The 9,367-nt window shown below is 33.3% G+C and overlaps 1 long non-coding RNA gene across 1 annotated transcript; it reads right to left on the minus strand.

Moving 5' to 3' along the window:
- Nucleotides 1–2,840: 2,840 nt before the first annotated feature.
- On the minus strand, nt 2,841–9,367 carry LOC127148219 (uncharacterized). Its single transcript, XR_007819053.1, has 2 exons — nt 8,929–9,367; nt 2,841–8,378 (listed from the first exon to the last, which is right to left on the minus strand). It is a non-coding gene; the product is annotated as an uncharacterized LOC127148219 (long non-coding RNA).

The following is a 9,367-nucleotide window of genomic DNA, read 5'->3' on the forward strand; positions in this document are numbered from 1 at the left end:
TTTTGGGTGTTTCCAAATCTGTAGTTGCTATTGTTTCCAAACTACTTTGTGTTTCCAAAAAGTCAGTTTTTATATAGAAAAAGAAACAACACAATTGTCTTTTACTTGGAATTTAAGCAATATTAAATAAAACAAATAAGTAGATAATGAATAAAGCACTAATCGTAGAGCAATATGTTGTTGCATACTTCACCATTATATTAATTTCTTCATCTTCATCAAGAAGGCCAAGACTACAAGTGGGTGGTCTATTTTTCTCCACGACTTTTGTATACGCACTTTCTTTCTCATTCTCTTTTTGTTGAAGTTTGGTTGATGGTGGATGAACATTTAAGCTTCTCATAACCATTGTCAACATGATTTTTATTTCTTTTATTCCTTGTCTTAACAATATTTGTTCTGTTTCTATTTTTTTCTTGATTTTTTTCTAATTTCTCTTATTTCATTTAAGATTTTGTTTGTTTCTATGTTTTTTTTTACATTTCTTTCTAATTTTTTTTCTGTTGCTCTGCCTTTTCTTTTCTATCCTGGTTCTCAATATCTTTGAAATATTTCAAAATTTCTCGAGACTTCTCTTCTGTTGAGTCTAGTGGTGTGATAAAGAACTACAAATAAAATGATATTAGATTATTAGTGAAAAAGTAGCAAATGTATTGATAAACAGCGATAGATTTATATCATCATCTATTTCAGATAGACATGGATAGAAATCTTTCATTGTCTATCTAGATAGACATATATAAAGCATACTCTAAATTTACTTACATTCTCATATTAAAAAATGTTGACGTTTAAAGTCCTCCAGTCACTTGTTTCCAAACATTCCCATGTCACAATTGCTGGCCCTTCAATTGCAAAATTTCTTCCAAACCCAACATCTAAATTGAAAAGTCTTAGTATTGTCTTAAAAGCCCAATAGACTAAAGCTAAGGGAAATCCTTAAAGGTTTACAATATCCTTATCACTGTAGGATGTTTTTTTCAAGAATTGATATGTTAGGATGTATGATAACCTTTCCCATGGATAGTCTTTGAAGGTTTCTTCAAGATCCAATATGTCTAGATGTTGGAGATTTATGCGGTTGTGTTGTTGCTTAGAAATTGAAAATGCTTCTAAGATATAGAGGTTAACTTGTTTTTCTTTCAATGAGTCTTCCTCATTGTGTAATGCTTTAAAAGTTCTTTCTATATCTCTTCTTGTTATAAAGTCGTCATGACGGAAAAGTGTATTTTTCAGACTGTTTTCTTTTATTTCTCCTAGATTTAACTCTGGGAATTTGTGACCTTTTAATCCAATCACGAAATAAGATTCTTTCAGCTTAAATTCTGCTATATGTCCATCGAAGTTGAAAGCAAGGACATCAGTCTTTTTTTGTATGACATTGCTTTCTTAATAGAAAATTCAAGAATTGTATTGGTATTTTGGCCATTTTAATGTTAAGGAACTAGCCAAAAGGGCTATTCATCAAAACTTGAGAAAGAATTCTTTGGTCTATTTTCGACTTGATCTGCTTCAATGTTTCTAAACTATAGTATACAATAATTCTAAGATTTTTTTGTTTATCTTCTATAATAATGTCATTTGGATAGTGTTTCACCTCTTGTAAGACATAATAAATAGTATGTTTCAAACAAGGGCTAGTTTTAACATATTTACAAATATAGAGCGCTATTCATACAAAGATACACAAATATATAAAATACTATATAGATTCACATTCTAGTTTGTGACCTTTATTTCTTTTTCTTTCTTCTGTCTTTACTTTAGATTTTATTGATTTGCTACTTGATGTTTGTTGCTTCTTGCTCACCATTTATTTGTAAAAATAATAATAATAATATAAATTATTCAATAAGATATATACAATGAGTATAGATTCAGACCTCTTTGTATGCAAGATCAATCATGATAGATAGAGATAGATGATGGAGATAGATCGAAATGAATATAAATTCAAACCTCTTTGTATGCGAGATAGATCGTGATAGATAGAGATAGATGATGAAGATAGATGGGAATAGATGGAGATAGATTTAGTTGTGGAAACAAAATATAGATTAATGTCGAAAACAAATTCTCGAACAACCGAAGGTGAAGAATGATTAACGAAGAAGAATTTGTGTAGTTTTATTGAAGTAGTTATGAGGATATAAATGATCGACGAAGAAGATGAACGACAAAAATGTAGTGAAGAAGATAAAGGATTGTAAAGAAGATGAAAAGTCTGTGCAAGTCCTTCACCTTTTTATAGCCTCTTGATTTTGATGGTATTTTTGTAATTATGAGTGATTGGAGCTAGTTTCTCTAAATGATTGTTTACACTTATATATAGGATCGTTTAAGCTACTCTACATTATCGTCTACATCTAAACTTTTTTGTCATCATTTATTGTTTATACCTTATCGTTTATATATATGGTAATGTACAAGATCAGGTATGATGATCATTTTCGATCGTTTATACTTTCATACATCATTAGATACACATATGAGATAATCGTTAAAGATAATCTACACAATCGTTTATATCTTAAGTCTTTCGTTATTATTTAGGCATTTATTATTTGATCGTTTATATGTTTGGTAATTTACAAGATCGTGTATCAATTGTATATTATCCTACATGATGGCATGTAATAATCGTTTAATAACATTAATCGCGCACGCAGACGATTAATCGCACGTTTATTAAGGTATTTTTGGTATTTCGCATTGTGGGCCTGTGGCCGTTTTTCATTTCTGAAATTGTTCTATAGAGTGTAAATAATTTACCACTTTGTTATATTATTGGAAAAACCCCTTTTCTTTTCCTGTTTTTAATAATTTGATTGTTGTGTTGGTTGGTTTTTTTTTTTTTTTTTTGGTTCTATTTACTCTTGTTAGTAACTCAAACTGCAAATTAGTTTTTGAATTGGTCTAGTTAATTCCTAGTTTCTAGGAAATAGTTGACTTATTTTTAGTTGTAGTAAGTCTAAGTTCCTATTTTGGTGGATTTAGTAGGATTAGTTGCTAACTTCGTAGAATCTATTTTTAAATTTAAGATATGTATATATATGGAGTTTCCTGGAATGAAATAGACACTTTCCATTTTCTCATTTTCTTCCCATTAGTTAGAACAACATTGGTATTAGAGCCCTTAATTATTAAGAGATCTATGAATGAGAATCATTGAAATTTCTCTGAGAGAAACTGAGTGATACACTGCAAGAGCTGTTAGAGATGGAATTAGGATCAAACAATCTTTCTTCATTGGCTCCATCTGTGTTTGATGGTAAAAACTCTCAAGCATGGCTATCAGAATGCAAGCCTACATGGAGGGTTATGGTTATTGGGAAGCAATTGAGCAAGACTATGAGATTGCTCCACTTCTTGATAACCCAACAAGACATTAGATCAAGAGTTACAAGGAGAGGGTCACCAGGAAGGCAAAAGCTCAAGCTTGTCTGTGAGACCCTTGTTTGAAATGGAAAGGTTAATTGGGAATAAAAATTTCTTAAGAAAGGAGTTTTGGAAAGAAAGTATTTTAAATGTTTAGACATTTTGGTGGTTGACGTTGAATTAAGGCGACATAAGGTGAAGTAGAATGCGAGTAAGACTAAGTAGGCAGTTTGAGGTTCAACGCAAGCTAAAGCCATAAGAATTAGAAAATTTATGGAAAATTTCCTAGTCGTGGTTAATTATTAGGATATGTGTCAAGGGTAAGATTAAACATTATTAAAAGAAATATTGAGATGATACGTATAGCACTACAAGAAGAAGCTGATAGTTTAAGTAAGCTTAAAGGATGACTAATCCAATCTGAGATTGGTATAAATAGGGGATAGGCTTAAAAGAAAAGGAGGTTACTCTGAGATTTTAATAAGAGAAAGTATTAAGTGTTGTCTTACTGAAAAGTCACTAGGCGAAAATAATACTTTTGGGGGACTAGGCATTATGAAGAAGGGAATTTAGTCCGTGAGTGATTTTTCCAAAATGTTTAAAGAGTTTAAAGTTTTATTCTAAATTTCTTGTTGGTTTGTAATGTTGTTCATATGTTAATGTTTATAAAAGGAATGGTTTCGAAATAAAGCTTGTATTATGCTTTAAGTAAGTTTTATGTTTAATCATTGTATGATATGTGTGAATAAACCATTAGTCTTATTCCTATCAATGAGCTAACTATTATGTGGACATAAGGAGTAAAGACAGCTATGTAGAAAAGGACTGCATTGTGGAGTGAAGCTAGTCGATGCGTAAAACGAGCGTGTTGAGCTTAGCGGCCTAAGCAACGAGAAATGAACCAGAAAATTCTCCAAGGAATGATGTTGATGAAAAGGACATCACAGTAGTCTATGGAATGATTCATGTTATTGAAAAAAAAGAAATATGAGAGACTAATGAGTGATTTCTATTTTATGAAATAAGGCAAACCATGGTTATGAAAATGATTTAATGTATTGTATGCCCAAAAAGGTTTTAAAAAACTATCACTTACTAAGCTTTGACTTATAATTTTAAGTTTCCCTTTCCCCAAGTCACCAGGCATTAAGGCCAAGTTGGGATAAGAAAGGCAAACTATTATGCCTTTAACTAAAGCTTTATGTTATAATTCATGTATTTAAGGGAGCTTGAAAAATGTATTTGGATCGGATACTATTAAATTAATAAAAAAAGTAATGTTTTGTTTTTTTTTTTGTTGCATTATGTTATTCCTATCAATTAGTAGCTAAAGGTGTTAAGTTGAACTAGGCGATAAGGTCAAGTTTCAAGGACTTAAGTAGAGTCTTTTGCATCTCATCTTGACGTCAAGGCTGCTTAAGTCGTGTCGCGTGCCGCATAGAGAGATTTAAGACGCGTGCAAGGCGAGACGTGACATTGCCTATATGCAGTTGTGTCTCTTACCATATTCAATAGAATTATGGCCTTAAAGTTGACAAAGGAGATCTGGGAGTTTCTCAAGAGTGAGTAAAAAGGTGATGAGAATATTAAAGGCATGAAAGTGTTGAATTTGGTGAGAGAATTCGAGAGAATGAAAATGAAGAATCTTGAGTCCATTAAAAAGTACTCAGATAAGTTAATTGGGATTGCTAACAAGGCTAGAGCATTAGAATCCAATTTATCTGACAATAGTTTGGTTTAGAAGAATATGGTTTCGGTATTTGAGAGATATAAAGCAACCATTGCTTCCTTAAAAACATACTAAAGACCTCTCAAAACTCAAGGTGATAGAAGTAGTTAGTGCTTTGTAAACTCAAGAGCAGAGGATGTTTATGAGAAAAGAAGAAAGCATTAAGGGGGCATTGAAAGCTAGAGTTGCAGTAGGGAGAAAGAGGAAAGAGAGGAGAAGGGGAAAGGGAAGAGGGGAAGTGGCACCAATAGCTCAGAGTCTGCTGTGAAGGATGCTTGTAAGAACTGCACTTAAGAAAAAGAATTAAGAAGTAAAATTTTTGACTAAGTGTTCTAAATTGGACGAGTTGGACAAAAGAAGACGTTTTGAAGTAAGGTTAGGCGATAAGAAGTTGATATCTAAGGTCGTTCGCAAGGAAGATTTGAAGTTTAAGTATCACAATGCGATTAAGATGCTATGCGAGAAGAAAGACTTGGCGAGAAGGAATAAGGAAACTTCTCAGAAATTTCTTAAGTGTGTTTTAATGGGCCACGTGTGGAGTTTAAGTTAAGCGTGAATAGGTTAAATCTTAAGTTTACATGTGCACCACTAAAAAGGATAACTGGCAAGTAGACAAGAGTTTAAGGATGACTAAGCTGGTTTAAGGAGTAATATAAATAGGGGTTAAGATCAAACCATTACTCGTTTGTTATTTTGAGAATTTCTCAAGAGAAAAGTTGAAGTGTTGCCATCTTGTCTATGCAAGAAGAAGAAAGTAGGAGTATTTTGGTGATTTTATTCAGTTTGTGAGTGTTTTTTTTTAAAATATTTAAATGATTTATGATTCTCATGTATGTTTAAAGATTTTCATTGCAAATGATTTAAAAAGGATTTGCATGAAAACCAATACTGTTTTGAAAATGAAATGTTTATGAAAGGTGTTCAAACCATTAGTTTCTTCCTTTTAAAACGAGCTAACTTTTATGTACACATAAAGAGTAACGGCCACCGTGGGATGTACGTGGCTACATGGTGATGAAATGCTAGTTAATATTTTGAAAGGAGCTTATTAAACTTAGTAGCCTGAGCAAGCAACAAGGACGAATTTGTATATTCTCGAATGCTGCTGTTGTAGTAGTCTAAACACGAAGTTATGTGACCTAGCGTAGAGAATGATTCGAGATCCTTGGATAAAGGAATGTTTGGTAACTAATGCGTGTTATGCAAAATGATATGTTTATAATGGAAGCAGAACCATCCACATTTCAGATGCGAGAGAAGGCCAAATGTGAAGAGTATAAGATATCATTTATTAGGGCACAATGAATGATTCTGTAAGGAAGAAAAAACTCAACAATAAGGAGGAGCACATGTTGTAGTACAACAAGAAGAAGATCAACTCTTTGTGGCTACTTGTTTCTCATTAGTCACTCAATGTGATGGTTAGTTGGTTGATAGTGGGTGTATCAATCACATGGCAAGTGACAAAGAGTTGTTGAAGGACCTTGACACGTCAATTCAAGTTAAGGGTGAAGATAGGAAACAATGAGTATTTAGAAGTAAAGGGGAAGTGTATAATGTCAACGAAGAGCTGTGTTGGAACCAAGTTGATTACTGAAGTAATGCTTGTCTCTGAAATTGATCAAAACTTGTTAAATGTTAGTCAATTAGTAGAGAATGGATTCAAAGTGTTGTTTGAAGAAGAAAAGTGCCTCATTTCTGATTCCAATGGGAAAGAATTGTGTTCAAAATAAAGATGCAACACAAGAGCTTCTCATTGGATCTACTCGAGAATGGGTAGATAACTTTCAAGTGTTAAGTGAATATTATTGATTTATGGCACAAGAGGTTAGAGCATTTTCATCAGAAAGGATTGCAGTATTTGCAGATGAGATGGTTGTATGAGTACTAGTTCTAGAGGAATTGAAAACAAACTGCAGAGCTTGCTTAACAGAGATGCAAACAAGAAAGCCTTTCAAGAAGTCACAATGGAAACCAATTAAGAAGTTGTAGCTCATCCAAAATGACTTGTGTGGACCTCAACCTGCTCTCTCACTAAATGGTAGAGGGTATTTTATTATCTTTATTAATAATTATACAAAAATGTGTTAGAGACATTTCATGAAGCATCAGTCTGAAGTAGCTGAAGTGTTTCTGAAGTTTGAGAGATAGGTTGAGAATCAAAGTGGGTGTAAAAGTTAGGTGGTGAGAACTGATAATGGGGCTGAATAGACATCGCAAAGATTTAACTTCTTTGAAAAAGTTGGGATAGAGTATCAGCTTACTGCTCCATATTCTCCAAAAAAAAAAGGAGTTTAATTTGTGAGAGTTAGAACAGAGTATTATGGAGATGACAAGATGCTTATTGCATGAGAAGAACTTGCCAAAGGAATTTTAGGCTAAAGCAACAAACATAACAATTTTTCTATTGAATAGACTAGTTACGAGCGTGTTAGAGAAGAAGTCCCCTTATGAAGCTTAACTTGATACTAAACCAAAGCTAACAAATTTGAAGGTGTTTGGATGTTTGTGTTTTTTTTATGTTCCACATGTCAATAAAGAGACGTTGAGTGAAAAGGCCGAACCAGGAATCTTTGTAGGTTATAGCATGGTGTCGAAAGCTTACAAGATCTATCAACCTCCCATAGAAAAAATGGTAATTAGTAGAGATGTTCAGTTTTTAAAGGATGAGGAGTGGGACTGGACAGATGAAGCAGAGGTGAAGCCACAAGAAGTCTCTCTGGATCCTAATGAATTAGTTGATGATGCACCAGTTATAGGACTAGACTATTGAGGAAGGTGTATGAAAGAAGTAGTGTAGCTGCATTAGAGCCTACAAGTTATGAAAAAGCTAAAGGAGATATGAAGTGGATAAAGGCAATGAAGGAAGAGTTGAGTATGAGAGAGAAAAACAATACATGGGAGTTGGTGGAGAAGTCTACAGATAGAAAAGTGATTGGAGTCAAATGGGTTTTCAAAGCCAAATTGAACCCAGATGGCTCTATGAACAAGCTCAAGGCCAGGTTAATGGTAAAAGGGTATGCACAAGTCTGGGGAATTGATTTTTCTGAGACTTTTGCAACAGTTGCAAGAATGAACACAATCAGATTGCTACTGGTTTTGTCAGCACAACATAGATGGAAGGTGTATCAGCTATATGTGAAGCCAATATTCCTAAATGGAGTGTTAGAAGAAGAGATCTATGTTGAGCAACCAGATGGATTCATCGTATCAGGACAAGAGCATAAGGTTTATTTGTTGAAGAAGGCTCTCTATGGGTTGAAGCAAGCACCTAGGGCATGGTGCAACAAGAAAAATAAGAAAAAAAAACTACATGATTTCGAAACAATTATATAAAAATTCAACAAATATTTTTAAATCGTTTTAAATCACCAATTGAACAATATTGTGTCATTTTTCCATTAGTTAACTAATACAATTTAAAGCATGAACCATATAAAATCAATCTAAAATATTTTTAAGAATATTTAACATGCATCATGCTTACTAGTCCCAACAAAAACAAAGTAAGGAACATATATGTACAAATTTAAGGCATGAACCATATAACATCAATCTAAATAATAGTCAACAAAAACAAAGTAATAAACATATATACAAATATAAGGCATGAACCATTACTTTCTTTTGCCTAAATGTACCACCACTCAATAATTTGATATTTGGTCACAAGCTTCCAATCGACTATATTTCCAATCTCAAAACACAGAATCTACTAAATTTTAATTTCAATATACTATATTTTCTATTTCAAAACATATAAGAACTAGATGTACCATATTTTCATTGAAGAAAAAAATAATAAATAAAGTTAAACTTACTTGGGGAGGGTAGCGTCAAGCAGGGGAGGCGAGTGGTGCGACGAGGGGTCCAGTGAGCAGATAGGAAACTACTTGCAAGAGAGGGAGAGAGGGAGGTTGCACGAAGGGATAATGGGAGAGGGAGGCACTCGAAGACCCATGATGTCAGCGAGCGTGTGGCAACAACGACTTGAAGAGGAAATCTCAGGCACGGGCAGGGAGCGACTACGGCGAGAGGCACGAGGAGAGAAAATCGTAAGGGGAGGGCGCTTATGTGGGAGAAAGGGGGATTGGGAAAAAGAAGAGAAAAGTAAAGAAATTAGGGTTTCGATTTTAAAAATTATGCTGACATTTTTTGCGTCGCCATAAAAATGTAAAAAAGTGTATGAGTTTTTTTTTTTTTTTTTAAATCTATGGCGACGTTTTTTATGTTGACATTTGTATAAATAAAGAAAAAAAC

The sequence above is a fragment of the Cucumis melo genome, chromosome 2 (assembly GCF_025177605.1).
Source record: "Cucumis melo cultivar AY chromosome 2, USDA_Cmelo_AY_1.0, whole genome shotgun sequence".
In the NCBI taxonomy this organism is placed as follows: Eukaryota; Viridiplantae; Streptophyta; class Magnoliopsida; order Cucurbitales; family Cucurbitaceae; genus Cucumis; species Cucumis melo.